The sequence below is a fragment of the Mytilus galloprovincialis genome, chromosome 14 (assembly GCF_965363235.1).
Source record: "Mytilus galloprovincialis chromosome 14, xbMytGall1.hap1.1, whole genome shotgun sequence".
NCBI lineage: Eukaryota > Metazoa > Mollusca > Bivalvia > Mytilida > Mytilidae > Mytilus > Mytilus galloprovincialis.
Genome location: NC_134851.1, coordinates 2,646,122 through 2,663,442, shown reverse-complemented (window position 1 = coordinate 2,663,442; position 17,321 = coordinate 2,646,122). Strand labels below are relative to the sequence as shown.

Sequence of the window (17,321 nt, the reverse complement as noted above, 5' to 3'; positions counted from 1 at the left end):
TAGTTAAGAACTAACTTATAAATGCGTTAATAGGTAAACATGTTGATTGCCTTGCTCGTTTTGTTTGTTAAGATTTTTCTCAAAAATTGCAATTACGATTGACATGAATGAATACAAGATTGGCAGACTTTCATATTGTGAATAGTTTAAAAAAAAAATTAGACGAGACACTTAATATTTACGTAAGTTAGTAACTTAACCTTTAAAAAAGGTCCCAAAATATTTTGCGATTTCTGTTACCTCCTGTGGAAAAATGAATGTGAGGAAACAAATATTTTTATAAATATAAAAACAAATGATACATATAATGTAAACTAACATATGTAGTGCAATGACAGAATATGAAAAAGTCAATTATTAAAAGAGTTTAATTTCACTTCATGGTACACTGCTAAAAATTGTCACAGTCATAGAAAAATGATTTTACTTAAATTTAAAATTGGTTGTCAAAACGTTGTATGGTGCAGCTTTATTTTATTTAAGCTTTAAGTCAGCGAATTTTACTTCAAATGCAGATCATTAGTGGCATGCAGTTTGGCTTTTTTAATTTTTTTATTATCAAAAACTGCCATCGAATATTCTTCTTTTTTGTTAAATTCAAATATCAGACATAATGCTTTATGCATTAGGCGAAAAAGATAATTCTAAAAGCCTTTTGATGACAAATTATTTAGGAAAAAAATACTGTTAACGGGGATGTTTTGTGTTGGTTTTTTTTCTAATTCCAACATCATACAATAAAGCGCTGATGAATAGTTTATATCGTTTCTATTATAAAGTAATTTAACTGGAATTTTTCTTTTCATGTACACACGTTTTAATGAGATAAGATTGTTTAAAACTATAATTTATAAACTTTCAAAAATCTCTGCTATTCAATCATTAACTTTTAAAAAATTCCGGATAGTTGTGTCCCGTCCATGATTGGGCTGAATACATAGTTTTCCTGTTATATTTTGAACTTGATAATTACTTATTTTTGCAGGTGTTTTATTGTTTCGTTGAATTATTTGGATGTCTGTACTTCTTCTTTAAGGTTATGTTAAAGTGATTTTATTTAAATTAGGGGCAAAATAAGTTTTTCAGTTGTTTATTTAAGAAATAGGAATCCGACAAAACCCCCCAAACAATCATTCATTCTACTGTAAAAAGGGTATTTAAATTGGAGTTAGATATTATATTTGTTTTTCCTTGAAAACGACATGTGACCTTTGGTAAAGATTTCTGAAAAACTGCACCACATTTTCCTTAGACTACCAGAAGAATCTCAAAGTACACATTTTTCCGATTCCAATGATATCATCAAAGAGACCAGAACACAACCAAAAGGCATATAAAAGGGTGTATAATTAGATCAGTGAAAATGGACTTTGTACTAAACTCTAAGACATATAAATGAACTAAACATTAAAATAACACACAAGACTTACAAAAGCAACAGGCGCCTGACGAAACGCGCATCTGGCGAACCAAAATATAATCTTGGTAACTTTGAAAACTTTTTACACCACTGGGTCGATGCCACTGCTGGTGGACGTTTCGTCCTCGAGGGTTTTACCAGGCCAGTAGTCAGCACTTCGGTGATGACATGAATATCAATTATGTGATCATTTTATGAATAATCTGTTTAAAAACTTAGATTTTTTCAAAACACTAAGGATTTTATTATCCAAGGCATAGATTACCTTAGCCGTATTTAGAACAACTTTTCGGAATGTTTGATCCTCAATGCTCTTCAACTTTATACTTGTTTGGCTTTTTAACTATTTTGATATGAGCGTCACTGATGATTGTTGTGTAGACGAACAGCACGTCTCGCGTATTAAATTATAATCCTGGTACATTTGATAACTGTTGGGACAGGCGCAAAAAGGCGGCGAAGTTAAACATGTTTATTTGAGATTTCAATCCTCCCCATATACCTCTAACCTATGTAGTCAGAACATCGGTGTTGACATGAAAAACAATAATATGGTTTTATAATTTTCTTAACCAAGGAATAGTGTACCTTAGCCTTATTTAGCATACCTTTTTGGAATTTTGGATCTGCAATGCTTTCAATTCTGTACTTGTTTGGCTTAATAAACATGTTGATCTTGAATATTGCGCCCTCAATGATCTTTAGATTTCTTCTTGTTTCGCTTTATAACTTTTGTGATATGAACGTCATTGATGAGTCATATGTAGATGAAACGCGCGTTAAATTATGCTTTGAAAATGATACCTTTGAAAAATATTTGCATTACTGCATGTACTGGTGGAAGTTCCGATCCCGAGGATATCACCAGGCAAGTAGCCACAACTTCAGTGATAACATTAATATCAATTATATGGTCTGTTTTATATGAAAATTTGAAAAATCTCTTTCTTATCCCAGGTATAACGTACCTTCGCGTATTTGGCACAATTTTTGAGAATTTTGGGTCCTCAATGCTCTTCATTTTGTACTTGTTTGGCTTTATAACTATTTTATCTTGAATTCTGGGTCATTAATGCTTTAAATTTTTCTATTTGTTTTGTTATATAACTATTTTGATCTGAGTGTCACTGATGAGTCATATGCAGATGAAACACACGTCTGGTGTATTGAATTATAACCTGGTACCTTTCAAAAATATTTACACCACTGGGTCGATGTCATTGCTAGTGGACATTTCGTTCCCGAGGGTATCATCTGTCCAGTAGCCGGCACTTCGATTTTCACATGAATTTCATTTATATGGTCTTTTTATAGGAAATTTTCAAAATACTAATGATTTTCTCATCTAAGGCCTAGAGTACCATAGACGTATTTAGCACAAGTTTTGAAAATTTTGGTCCTCAATGCTCTTCATTTTTGTACCTGTTTGGCTTGATAACAATTTTGATCTGAGCATCACTGATGAGTCTAATGAAGTCGAAGCGCGTATCTGGTGTACTAAATTATAAGCCTGATAACTAACTAAGTATTTAGTAACCTAGTTACTAGATCCTTATGTGAGCGTTTTTCAGATTTGATTCCAATCAAACCTCACATTAAATACCTACACCTTGGAAATAAGTAAGAGGTACAATAAGTACAGAAAAAAATCATGCCATGAATCTTTTCGTTGAATTATAATGAAAACTGCACAAAAAGGTTTTTAATTATAGCACATTTATTAAAAGAGGGACGAAAGATACCAAAAGGACAGTCAACGCATTAATCTAAAATAAACTGACAACGCCATGGCTAAAAATGAAAAAGGCAAACAGACAAACAATAGTACACATGACACAACATAGAAAACTAAAGAATAAACAACACGAACCCCACAAAAAACTTGGGGTGATATCAGATGCTCCGGAAGGGTAAGCAGATCCTGCTCCACATGTGGCACCCGTCGTGTTGCTTATGTGATAACAAATCCGGTAAATAGTAAAATTCGGTAGGTCACATTCATGAAAGGGAAGGGGATTGTAGTTACGACGAAAGGAACATATCCGATATAATTTGTGAAACGGTTATTCAATAACGGTCAACCGTCTCGTTATGGCGTCCGTAAAATTTACGAAGGGATGATTTAAACTTCACCATTTGAAACTCTTGGTTTAAAAGCTTCATTGTGAGCAGCAACCCTCTATCAAGAAAATCATGATAGAAAATGCAAGCACGGGAATATCGTATCAATTGGGAGATATATACCCCGTATGTAGGTGCTGCTGGAATGTTGCTACTTAGAAATGGAAAGTTCACAATTCGAAAGCTGAAATCATCTCTTTTGTCGTAGAGTTTTGTTTTCAACCGACCCTCATTGTTAATTTCTAGATGTAAGTCAAGATGTGAGGCCGACTTAACTGTATCTGTCATATCCTTTATTTCTAGTTCGGTGGGATTGATGCGTTCCACATAGTCACCAAATTTTGAATTATTTAGTGAAAGAACATCATCTATATAGCGGAAAGTAGAGTTAAAGGATATTGCTTACTTCTTATCTTTCTTCCTATGAAGTTCCTGCATGAAGTCAGCCTGATAATAATAAAGAAACAAGTCGGCAAGTAGAGGGACACAGTTTGTTCCCATCGGAATGTCGACCGTCTGTTGAAAAACACGTCCTTGGAACGTAACAAATATGTTGTCAATCAAGAAATCTAGCATCTAGATAATATCAGTTTCAGCGAATTTTTTGTTTGAATCAGAGTGATCCTTTACAAAGTAGGCGTTGTCCCTCCCTAAGACAAGATACCTAATCATTTAGGTAATGAGTTCATCCGAGTGGCTATAGTTGAAGGAGAACTACAAGTAATAGATGTTGGCGGTCTAGCTTGTATTTTAATGCAGAATTGTTTTTGAGTCATATATGTTTGGTGTTAAAAAGCACCATTTTGTCAGGTGACATTGTTACGAAAGCTTGTTAACAGGAAAAAAGGGATGAACATTTGATTTCTTTACTTCCAGTGATGGTTAATATAAAATAAGCAATGCAATGTTTTGTTCAATTTTCAATTTAGTATTAGACAGGATAATGGTTTACTCAAACGAAGTATTTATCTCTTTGACCAGAAAATGAATCTGGCATATTTTTTTTTCTTTTCAAAAGTGCCAATTTACCGAAGACTTATAGTAGAAAATCAATAGTGGTATTACTCCTAAATGCAGTGGCTTACAAAAAATATTTATCAAATTTCAATTTTCCTTATAGCATACTATCACATTAGGATCTTAATGTCAATCCATTTATGTAAACACTAAAGCGTACGTGTTTCTCGTTTTGTTTATATAGATTAGACCGTTGGTTTTCCCGTTTGAATGGTTTTACACTAGTAATTTTGGGGCCCTTTATAGCTTGTTGTTCGGTGTGAGCCAAGGCTCCGTGTTGAAGGCCGTACATTGACCTATAATGATTTACTTTTTAAATTGTTATTTGTATGGAGAGTTGTCTCATTGGCACTCACACCACATCTTCCTATATCTATTTCTTAGCATTGATGTGTCTTATGTTTATTATTTTCTTTAAACTTTTTTAGTTTGCGACATTTAATTTATATTTTGAATTAAATTCAAAAAAATAAAGCAGGTGAGAAATACAAACATACTGAATTTCTAAAATTCTTTATTTACCTCATTCAAGTGACAAATTCAATTTTTCTTATTTTTGTTATTTTTCTTTTCTTTTTTATTATTTTTTCTTTTCTTCTCTTTTTTATCTTTCTTATTTTTCTTATTCTTCTTATTTCTCTTATTCATTTTTTCTTTAATCCAATCTAAGTAAGCAGAAACTCTGGCATGGACGCTTGGTCTATTTCCATCGCAATTACGAACACCAAACGATAGTACTCCTACTAGCTTTTTACTACAAACCATTGGTCCACCACTATCTCTCTGAAATAAAACAACAAATCTTGAAATAAATACAGATATTAATATGTAAAGCCATAATCTTCGGTAAATCAATGAAACCAGCTCCAACTCTAATTTTTATCGCTGACGTGTAGAAAACAATTTGCCATATCATGTGTACAACTCTTGTTATCCATTTAATTCTAACTTAGAGTACTATCTTTATTATATTGTAACGTAATTTGAACCACACGAACCTTGAAATGAAATTAAATTTGTTGTTGGATACCTTGGCACAGGCGTATGTTAGTCCATTATGTTATTGTTTCTATTTCGATTAGCTAGGCACTTGTTAAGAGGCACTTCCTTTCAAAATCTTTTTAAACAGATGATGATATTGAAATAGATATTTAACAATAGGCCCTTGAGAGCCTGTGTCGCTCACCTTGGTCTATGTGCATATTAAACAAAAGACACACATTGATTCCTGACAACCTTGTGTTTTGGTGATGGCAATGTGTTTGTAGATCTTATTTTACTGAGCATTCTTGCTACTGTGCCCAATAGTTTCAGAGGACAATATTTTACTATAAAGGGCAATAACTCCTAAAGGGGTCAATTGACTACTTTGGTCATATTGGCCTTTTTTAATATTTGTATTATAAGATATTATTGATTTAACCTTTCATTTTTATATGAAAAATGGCAATAGTTTATTGATGGTCATTCAAATGATTTTAATTGTTCAATGATATTGCTTAGTTCATGTATTTTCATATAGATCATGACTTCAGATAAACTTATTATTTAAAGTTCTTCCCGTGATTGCGTTTTATATCATGGCTGTCTTGGTAGAGGGTAAGTAAGTAATCACAAAAAAATGATGAAACCAAAAAATCGAAGTGTTACCAGCATCAAATTGAAATTATCCCCTCGATTATTTTACGGACACAGCAACTAGTTGGATGTCAATAACGGAAAATCTGTTTCACAAATAACGACTGATATGTCTCAAACGCCTCCAGCGTTATGCCTTACTCCCGCATACCGAATAAGACTTATCTTCATTTTAGTATTTCCATGAACAACACGACTGGTGCAACATTTGGAGCAGGATCTGCGTAACTTTCTTGAACAGCTGAGATCATCCCCGATTTATTTTTGGTGGGTTCGTGTTGCTCAGTCTTGAGTTATATATAATGTGTTTTCTAATCATTTGCTTGTATTTTCTTTTTATTTGTGCCATGGTGCTGTCTGTCTGATTTCGACTGATGATTTTGGATGTCTCTTTGATTTATTTAGTCTCTCTGTTATTGTAATAGAACAAAAAATTAAAACGAAAATAGCATGGTCGACATGCTACGATATTCATGAATTATTTGTAGAATTGCGTTAACAAATACGAATTTATAATTTGAGTAAATGAAAATATAGTTACATTACAAGAATCCTTTTCTTCCTCTTGAAGACATATCATGTTCTTCAAACCACTAAACCAAGAAGTTCGGCAGTATTCATTGGTGACAACTGGCATTGACACTACTTGCAGACGATCAGGAAAATTCGTCACTGTAATCAAAATTGTTATTAGTCCAAAGGTTGTGAAATTTAATTATATCCTGTATAATAATGTATCGTAACATCAATTTCTAATCATCTAAGTTACGTGAAAGTTAAACGCTTATAGAGACGTTTAACCACGCCTTATCATTGGTATATTCTCGTTAGTAAAATCGGACTACGGTTTATACATATATACCTGTTTACATCCACGCCATTGATCTATTTTGAAGTTGGAAGGGTAAACATAATTATATGGCTCTATTTCTTGTATACAATGCATCATATTTTTCAAAATTAGATCTCTTTCCTATTTAGAACACAATTAAACAGATATGACATTAGTTAATGACAAAGTGTAAGACTGTATACACATACACCATAATAGAAATATGATCTACGTGTCACACAATATGCCAGTTCCAGGACACGGACGAATATATCATGTGACTTCCATCACCACGTGACAAAAATGAATACATTGTCATTCTCAACACGTGTTGGAAAAACGGGTGGCGAAAAAGTTTAATTTGATCCTGCAATAAATATTTGGGAAATTAAAATCTAATAAGATGATGCCTCCTTCAGTCATACGGCAATCAAGATTTCGTACTTACGGAACATTCATTATTTCTATACTACCCTACAGAATGACGATTATGAAATTACTGGAATTTTTTTAATAAAGCAGGGATACAGATGCGCCTTCTATCTGACAAATGACGTCATACAGGCGTGCGAAATTGACGATCTTTTCCGGTGAAAGACATGATTCCAGAAATGAGGTATTGTTTCAACAACACAAAAAGTACTGTCACAGGTCAGCTTCTAAATAAATTATATGAAATTGGGATTAAGTTTGGAATATTGCCGTTGTATTTATTTTGTAACCTTTACAATTTAGTATCGATGTATTTATTTGTATTTTAAATCCATATTTTTACTTCTAAATCAAAACTGTGTAAAAACAAATAAATTCCTGTGCATATAGTTTCTTAAATTCGTATAAATGAACTACCATTTGTTTTCCATTTAGAAATATATATGTATATTTTTCTCATCAAATCCTATGTAAAAAAAAATAAAAAATCTGCAGTTCACAATAAGAGAACGTATTCAACAGGTTATCTAACTGAGTAAGTTCAAGTTTAAACAACTAAATTTGAAGAAATCAATTAAGGAATTTATTGATAATGAAGATTATTCTACATGTTGTAAGAAATTACAACATAAAACTATGCATAAGGTATGTTTCTATTCAAAGCCCTGGATATCCGACAAGTGGCAAGTTTTTGACATGGCATTGTCAGTTTGTTTTCTAAAATATTTCTTTGGTACCTGTCGCCTCTGTTTTGTCAGGTTTCCAATCTTGATAAAACATACCGAAAAGGTTATTTGAATCAAATAATCATGTAGTTGTATAAGTTTGATTATCCCTTTGGTATATTTAGCTATTGTTTTTCTAGCTAAACGTCAATTTATAATAAAACATACCACTTGTATTTGTATTTCCCCATCCTGATATTGTGCACAACTCTCCAGTATAATTTTTCCCTACAGCAGTGTCTAGGTCGATTTTATTAATGGTAGACCCGAATTTAAGCGGCCTTCTTAATTGTAGTAGCATGAGGTCACTATTGATTTCTGATGTTAATGGTTTGAAGTTTTCGTGCTGAAAGATAATAATTTTATAATCAGTTTACGATAAAGGTATAACTAACAGGTGTTCAAATATAAAACTTTAAAAAAAATCGTGATTATTTTCTTCTTTGTAATGACGGAATTACACTATTAGTGTTTTATAAAATGATTTTCACGCGCCAATATTCCAATATATCCAGCGAATAGTATTCATGAACTAATTTCAAATGGTTCCAAATGTCTAGAAATAATCTAAATGTTAGTTGATAGATTTGTAAGAATGTGAATTTATGCATGGACGCAGTTTACGAACTTTTCATAACATAATCTTTGGTAATCTAAGCTCTATTTAAACGCATATTTTTTAAGATGCAGTATGGATCAATATAGTGGTTAACGAGGCATCTACAAAAGAAACACAGAATAGAAAGAGGTAAAATTTCTTCCGAACTCCAGTGTCAGGGGAAAATTCAAAACAAAAAGTCTGTAATCAAATGGCAAAATCAAAAACTTAAACAAAATCAAACGATAGATAACAACTGTCTTAATCCTGCCTTGGTACAGACATTTGTTGATGTAGAAAATGTTGGATTACACCTGGTTTTAAAGCTAGTTGAACTCCTCACGTGTATGCCAGTCGCTTCAAATTTAATTAAATTGACAACGATGTGTGAAATAAACAAAAAAACATAATAGGTAAACATATCAAAAATAACTGTACATCAGTCAACATTGTGTTGTAATCATAATCACGAAAGGAGTGATGGGAAAGCAGGGTGGGTGCATTATTGCCCAAATATATAGTTGGATATAACATATGTTACTTAAAATTTATACCCTATAGAATTTTTTTATTTGTATAATTGTTTTCATCTGACTCAAAAGAGAACTTCCGGCTGCTACTTTGATACTCTTTACCCTAAAATGAAAAAAATCCAACAGTAACGTTATATAGAGTTTTATTTTAATATGTATGTTCCGGACTATATGAGAATTCGGACCATACGCGTATGGTCATGAGTTTATGGGTATATACTCATATGGTCGTGGTAATAAACAGGTTTACTTTTAATACTTAACGCTTCATATAACCCTTCTGGTTAATTGTCACGTTATTTAAAAAAAAAGATACTACCAAAGGCCACTTTATTATAGATCAATTGAAAAATAATAGTAAGAAGATTAAGAAAATTAAATAAGCAGTATAACACAGTAAATTTCATCGTTAGTCAAAATTATTACAGACACATTTTATACTACTGGTCATTAATGATTTGTTATTACGAGTGAATGGCAACATGTGGACTTGGGAGGAAAACGTCCAAAAAATATCTGTTAAATAAGAAGTCAACCATTTTACTATAAACTGACATAAAAGTACAAGATAGAAGTCTAATTATTTGCTTACGTTTGATACGTTTGAAACTTTAAAATTACCAATAGCAGTTCAGAATTTTGTCACTTATACGTGTTTTTGTTTTTAAAAATGAGTGACGTCACCGGAATGGACCCTTGTTTATTACGTGTTATCTGTGATGTGATGTTATTCAGTCATGCTATAATTTGGAGATCTAGAGCCTCTTAAAAACACCGTAGACACATCGGAACGACGCAGGACCTAAAAAAGCTATGATACCTTGTTGAAAAATCTCACCCTGCATTTACATGCAAAAATACAATTAGCGATAAAAACTTTTGAATTGTAAATAATACATTTTCTTGTTTTCTAATGCATTTTATTGCAAAAAACACCTATTCGGTCCAATTACTCATATGGTCCGGTCCGTTATTAACCAAACGAGTATATACTCATTTGGTCGGAGCATATGCATACGTTCTGACCATACACGTATGGTCGAACCATATGAGTATACACATATGGTCATGAACTTACGCGTATGGTCCAAATACTCATATGGTCCTGAGCATATATATAAAACACACGAGGTAATATTGTCAATGAGACAACTCTCCATAATTGACCGACATGGAAATTAACAATTATAGGTCACCGTACGGTCTTCAATAATGAACAAAGCACATTTTTAAAAATTTGTGGACAATGATCTATATCACTTAATTTAGCCCGTCCAATAAACTCTAGTTGATTTTTTGTTTTAAAATCATATTTTGTATTTATTTAAAAAAAAAAAGAAAATATATTATATTCCATGTCTGCTTGAGGAAAGTGACACATAAAAGGTTTTAGTTTTATAAAATCTTAACTTGTTAAAAGAAATGTGAATAACAGTTGCTGAGATCGGTTTTGATGAGAAGTGAAAAGAAGCAAAGATGATAATTGAGAATTTGACTATGAAAACTGAACTTGTTGTTGGGATGACACGGTTTATGTTCTTCTCGTATATTTTATGATGGTATGATACTTAACCCCTAACGGGAAGGATTATGCCTGATATTCATCTGATGAAATCATAATCCTTCAATCAGTTCAATTGAAGTCTGGAGCTGGCATGTCAGTTATCTTGTAGTAGTCTGTTGTTATTAATGTATTATTATCATTTTGGTTTTTTTCCTTGGTTACATCTTCTGATATCAGACACAGACTTCTCTTGAACTGAATATTAATGCGTATTGTTATGCGTTTACTTTTCTACATCGACTAGAGGTATAGGGGGAGGGTTGAGATCTCATAAACATGTTTAACCCCATCGCATTTTTGCGCCTGTCCCAGCAGCCTCTTGTCTTTGTTAGTCTTGTATTATTTTAATTTTAGTTTATTTAGTACAATTTGGAAATCAATATGGCGTTCATTTTCACTAAACTTGCAGAAGGACGCCTCCGGGTGCGGAAATTTCTCCCTTTATTGATGATCTGTTGGTGACCTTCTGCTGTTGTTTTTTCTATGGTCGGGTTGTTGTCTCATTGACACATTCCCCATTTCCATTCTCAATTTTATTGACTTGAAGATACCTAACAGGTTTCTGCACTGTGAATAACCGTTGCTGAGTTTTTGTCAGTGACGACACGCATTCATTCTTAAATTATATGGAGAACTAAACTGCGCATACACGTAAGGGTATAAGCGTTCCTCTCCTGCCATTTTAAAGCAAATGAAATATTGGGAGGTTGAACCCTCATGTCAGCACTATCCTACAACCACATAATAATTTAGTAGCGGGATCTGAGAGTTGGAACTCTCATTTTTAACGATCAATGAATGAGGACATACGGTTGAATCCCACTCCTTTATTATGACTTGAAACCCCCTTTTAAAAATGGCTGTAGACTTTAATAAATGGCAAATAAGAAATAATTCCAATTATATGCCAATTGACCGAGTTTTATTTTGGTTCTGCAGTGTTGATTTTTAAATTTATACCGCATCTATAATCTTCTATGAAGACCATATCTTTAAGGGCATATGAAGTTTTGTCTCTGTTCTAAAATACAAAAAAAAGGGGCACTAATGCACATCAATATTTCTTAGAAGCTTCTTGTAAAAATAATAGTATGAAGACAAATAAGTTTTTCTTAAAAAGTTCTTCATTAGAATATGTCTTTAGAATACCTTGATTGTGGAAAATTATCGGATTCTTTGATTTGAGAAAGGACAAAATAACAAAATATGCCAAAAAAATCAACATTATGATACGAATGATCGTAAGGAAACAATTAACGAAACACTTTATAAAATGTAAGGACTGAGCAGTGAAATGAGTTTGAATGATTTCAGACGGGGCCATGGCAGAGTGAGTGAAATGATTCCAATCACAGAGTTTGAATGATTTTAGACGGGGCTCTGGCAGGGTGAGTGAAATGATTCCAATCACAGAGTTTGAATGATTTTAGACGGGGCCCTGGCAGGGTGAGTGAAATGATTCCAATTACAGAGTTTGAATGATTTCAGACGGGACCCTGGCAGGGTAATCATAATTGATACAGATGCGCATTGTATTATATTTTCAACTGTAAATAACATAGCTTACGGATACTCAGGATAAATATTACAATGTGCAGCTGTAAGAACCCAACTTTTGTCAATAATTGATCCTCCGCATTCATGGGTAAAATTGCCGTTTTCGGTTCTTTTGATCTGAACAGAGACCTGATATGGATGATCTTCAATGTTGGCATTGTCACCATTAACTATCTTTACACTTGTATCAGCCGAAAACGCCTAAGTTATATTAAAAAATGAATTAAATATATGTTCATGGCAAGCCCCAAGTAAAAACATTTAGAGTGCAGAAATGCTACATTTTTTTTATCAATAGATCTCCAAGTTAAGACATTTTTTTATAGTGATAATAAAATAACATTTAAGAAGTTTTTTTACGATTCTCATAACGAAAAAGAAAAAGAGAGTGTGTAGCGATTATACAATTACCATCATCAAGTCACACAGAAAGCTGTGATAATTCTAAAAAGGCTATAACTATTCCTTTAAAAAAAGAAATAATACCGTTCCTCCAATTTGTTTCGTCAACATTGATTCTAATTTACATTTGATATCCGTCAAATTGTTGCTATATTGTTGTACACAACATTAATTGTCCTTATATAATTATCGAGAACGTTTCCTTTGTATTTGAACACATATTGATGTTCATTCATAAGGAGCCGTGTGAAAACTCTCAAAATTGAATAATACTCATCATATATTAAATTAATGTTCATATACGTACTGTAGACACGAGGAACACTACAAAAACATAAGAAAGTATCTCTACAATTATCAAAATCATTACAATGTATTTTTGTCATGACTATAATTACAATACATTAGTTTGAATGGGACTTATCTTTGGGTTTGTACTTTCATGAGTAACTCGACAGGTACAACATGCGACAAAGAAACTGGTTATACATCAGGAGCAATGAGATAAGCCCGTCTTTTTTGGGTTTTTGTTTTTGGTATGGAACGTGTTGCTCATTGTCTATGTTTTTTTCTTCATGTTTTGTATTCTCATTATACTGTAGTTTGCCTTTTTTCATTTTTTAGCTTTGCGTTATTCGTAAATATATGAATTCATGAATTCTACCGTTAGTAGAAACCGGAATAGGCGTATTTACACTTGTATGCAAATTTGTCCGCCATTACGTAGAATCACACAGGTTCCCGTAAACTTTGACATAACAATTCAAAACATTTGACGTCGCAATAAAAAAGTAATTGTTGCTTGACGTCAAAAGGTTATTTGGAGGCGATCTAAGGTCATTTGGAGACAAAATTCAGCTAAATACCAAAAGTGTAAATATGTTTATTTACTGCAGTGGATGTTCTAAAAATTATTTAAAAGACTTAATATAACTGAACAAATGCTTATTCAGAACTTGATTTTTTTTTTGAATGAAACAAAAACAAACTACCGTTTAAGGATATTTTTGTTGTCTGCTTGATGCGTGTTTAGAATAAGACGCTGTTTATGCACTTGGTCTCGCACTTCTGTGTGTACATGTGATATCTTTTGAATTTTATCTTGATGTGTCTGTTTCTTATTGATTTCAGATATTTGAACATAGGTAAACTATTGTCGACTTAGTATATTGTTAACTTTATTATTAACTTACCGACAAATACACTGACACTAAGCAGTTGATACATCTTTATATTTCGAAACAACACCTCGTCTGCAATTGAAAATAAAACTAACAATGTGGGTTACGTACATCTGATATAATCCTATACATGAGGGCATTAATCCATTCATCAATAACCTTTGATTTCTACAAAATATCGTACTCATAAAGTTATATATCAGAATACATAGAATAATGCCCAATGCAATCAACCAAAATAGAAAGATATGTCAACATAACTTTTGAGAGGATGGTAAAGGGTTATTTTCGTGCAACGTGTTTTGCCACTTTCATATCACGTGCAGCCGTGATAAAGGTTATTTATTCGTGTTTCAGGAAATCAGTAAAAATATCAACGTTCAAGACATTTTTTATTGTTCGTTCGTCGTGAAAGGGCAATTTCATTTTAAGTTTTCCGTGCAGAAATCCTAGCCCTTTTACGCCCCTCTTTTGAGATTCACACGAAATCAAGTTGATGTTGAACATTTAAATAAACTTTATACAAGCTACAGATTAAAGTATCCTATGTTAAACATCTCAGTACATTCACTTATACAAAGATGTTATATTCATCAAAGAACTAATTTCGGGGATAGTTGGTATCACTTTTATTTTTGTTGATTGTATCTAATGATAATATTTAATGATCCATACATGTTTCAAATAATTTAGTTTTGCTTTATAGTTATCCCAATAATCTTGCAAAGTGAAGACACGCTATTGACTTACAATTAAAGGAATTCATATCCTTTAAGATATCCTATGAAATATCATGGTTGATAATTAGACCAAAAACAAAAAAATAACACAAATCATGAAACAAAACAAAACAAAAGAATCTTGAAGAACCATTTCAAAGGTAAAATAGTTTATTTATTTTTGACAGTTTTGGCAATAACGAATCTATGTTGTGGTATTTACCTTTTCAGTTTCTAAATTTTAGAAGGCAATTATTGTTTGCATGGTTATATATTTTCTTGTCTGCTTTCAATTTTCTACAGATCAAATGAAGTTTAACGAATGCATAACGGACACATACCGTATATGCAACGTACGAGAAACGGAAACGTACCGGACAGAACGTATTTCGAACGTTCATTCAACGGACGAGTACCGCATAAAACGGACACCTAACGGAAGCGTACCGGATAAAACGTATGAACAAGATATACGTAAAAAAATAGAGGCGACAATAATAATACATGTAAATCGTATAAACATTCAAAATGTTTCTGTGTAACTGGTTTTGGGTTGTTCTTCAAAATGCCGCCAAAAGGCAGTGTCTGGCCTGAAAACGAGCTGATTGATTTTGAAGACGTGTCCTTACTCTAAAATAATAAAAAGTCATGAATTTTAAGAAATCTGACTTACCAATAATTGGCATTTCTGACGCGAAATTTTCAATTGGCATTTATCGGTTTTAGATTCGTTCATCATCCGTTTTATCCGTTAAACGTGCGGTAGAAGTCCGATTGTGAATTTATCTTCCAGACCTCCAACGGATGTATAACGGACACGTAACGGATACAAAACGGAAACAAAACGGACGAGTACCGTACAAAACGGATGCCTCCCGGACGTTCAACGGGCATTTCATCCGTTGGACGTCCGTTCAAAGTTTTGAACATGCTCAAAAATTTCCACCGGACAGAACGGACGTCGACGGTCAAAACGTACACTAAACGGATATGCACTGTAGATAAATTTGGGTAATGGATTTGAAAGTCAAGTAGTGATTTGGTTAGGTTGAAAAAGGTTTTAAAAAATAGCATTTCTGAAGTTGTCAAGACATCTTAACATAAAATTGTCCATATTTTGAGTTAGAGCTGATTTAGTTTTCTATAATTTTTATATAGTTTGTCCCAAAAATAGTACAACATACTGTAAAAATATTATTCAGAAAGGGCAGGTGGGATTTTTTTAATTTTCATTTATTGTCTACAGGAAATGCATTACGAAATAACTGTGGTCACGGACCTGCCTGTTAGAAATGCCAATTAGATTTCTTAAGGTTCATGAATTCTTTTAATTAATAATCGATCTTAGAGTAAGGGCACGTCTTCACAATCAAGCAGCTCTTATTCATGCCAGATACTGCCCTTTGGTGGCATTTCGAAGTACAAACCAAAACCAGAAACATTTTGAATATTTATACGATTTACATGTTTCATAATTGTCGACTTTAATTTTTCCGTATATATCTTGTTCATCCGTTTATGCGGTACGCCTCCGTTATGAGTCCATTTTATGCGGTACTCGTCCGTTAGATGTACGTTTGACATTCGTTCTGTCCGGTACGTTTCCGTTTATCGTACGTTGCATATCCGCTGCGTGTCCGTTGTGCATTCGTTATGCGTCCGTTTTATTTGGTCAATACATCAACGGACTCCCAACGGATAGCAATTTCGTCAACGGACAACTTATTTTCATCCGTTAGTCGTCCGTTCGTGCTATCCGGTAAGGTGTGACCGAGGCTTAACTTAATGATTATTAGTATTTTAAAAGTTTGTTAAGCATATCACCTTTACTTTTTTGTATAGAAATAGAAGAAAGAAATTCCATACGAAATGCCCATAACTTAAATTATTGTTCAAATTAATCTATATCAAAATTTGTTATTAAAGCGCTTGCTAACAGATAACATTTGAAAATATCTGTTATATTCCCGATCATTGTAACCGTAAACAAATCGAGTTTATGTAATATTATTGAAAGACCAAATTGTGGAGTAATGAATGGGGTAACATATTCACCTGTCATGTAAATATATTTATATTAAAAACAAATATGATGTAGAATGCAAAATATCAAAAATAACAAACATTCATAGAATAATTAAAAACAGAAAGTTATTTTTAGAATTGCAAATCAAAGGGTCAAACACACCAAACGAATGCATATTAACAGTTGTACTTCTTACTTGGTAGAGGTATTTTCGTATGGTTGTTTTATAGCATGCATAAGTGAACGAAACAAACAGTTTATGCATTAACTAACCTTAATTCGAATTTTCGTCGTTGTACCTTCCTCTTCTGTAGTGATATGTAGATATGAATATCCAGGTATGTATATACATACATCTACGTAGTGCGTGGTATATTGTTGAAGCTGTTACATGTTGTTTTGAACATAAAATGTATCAGCATGTCGATACAAATTTACTAATTGACACTGGTTAAGGAAACTGAAATAAGTAAATGTACGTGTATGCTAATTTTCCTTAAGCTCTATTGTTTATAGAAAATTAAAAATGGAAGCTGTAATTAAAATCCATCGCTCA

At 32.7% G+C, this 17,321-nt stretch overlaps 1 long non-coding RNA gene across 1 annotated transcript; it reads right to left on the bottom strand.

Annotated features, from left to right (window-relative positions):
• Positions 1–5,158: 5,158 nt before the first annotated feature.
• On the bottom strand, positions 5,159–8,599 carry LOC143058059 (uncharacterized). Its single transcript, XR_012972929.1, has 3 exons — positions 8,354–8,599; positions 6,738–6,868; positions 5,159–5,341 (listed from the first exon to the last, which is right to left on the bottom strand). It is a non-coding gene; the product is annotated as an uncharacterized LOC143058059 (long non-coding RNA).
• Positions 8,600–17,321: the final 8,722 nt, after the last annotated feature.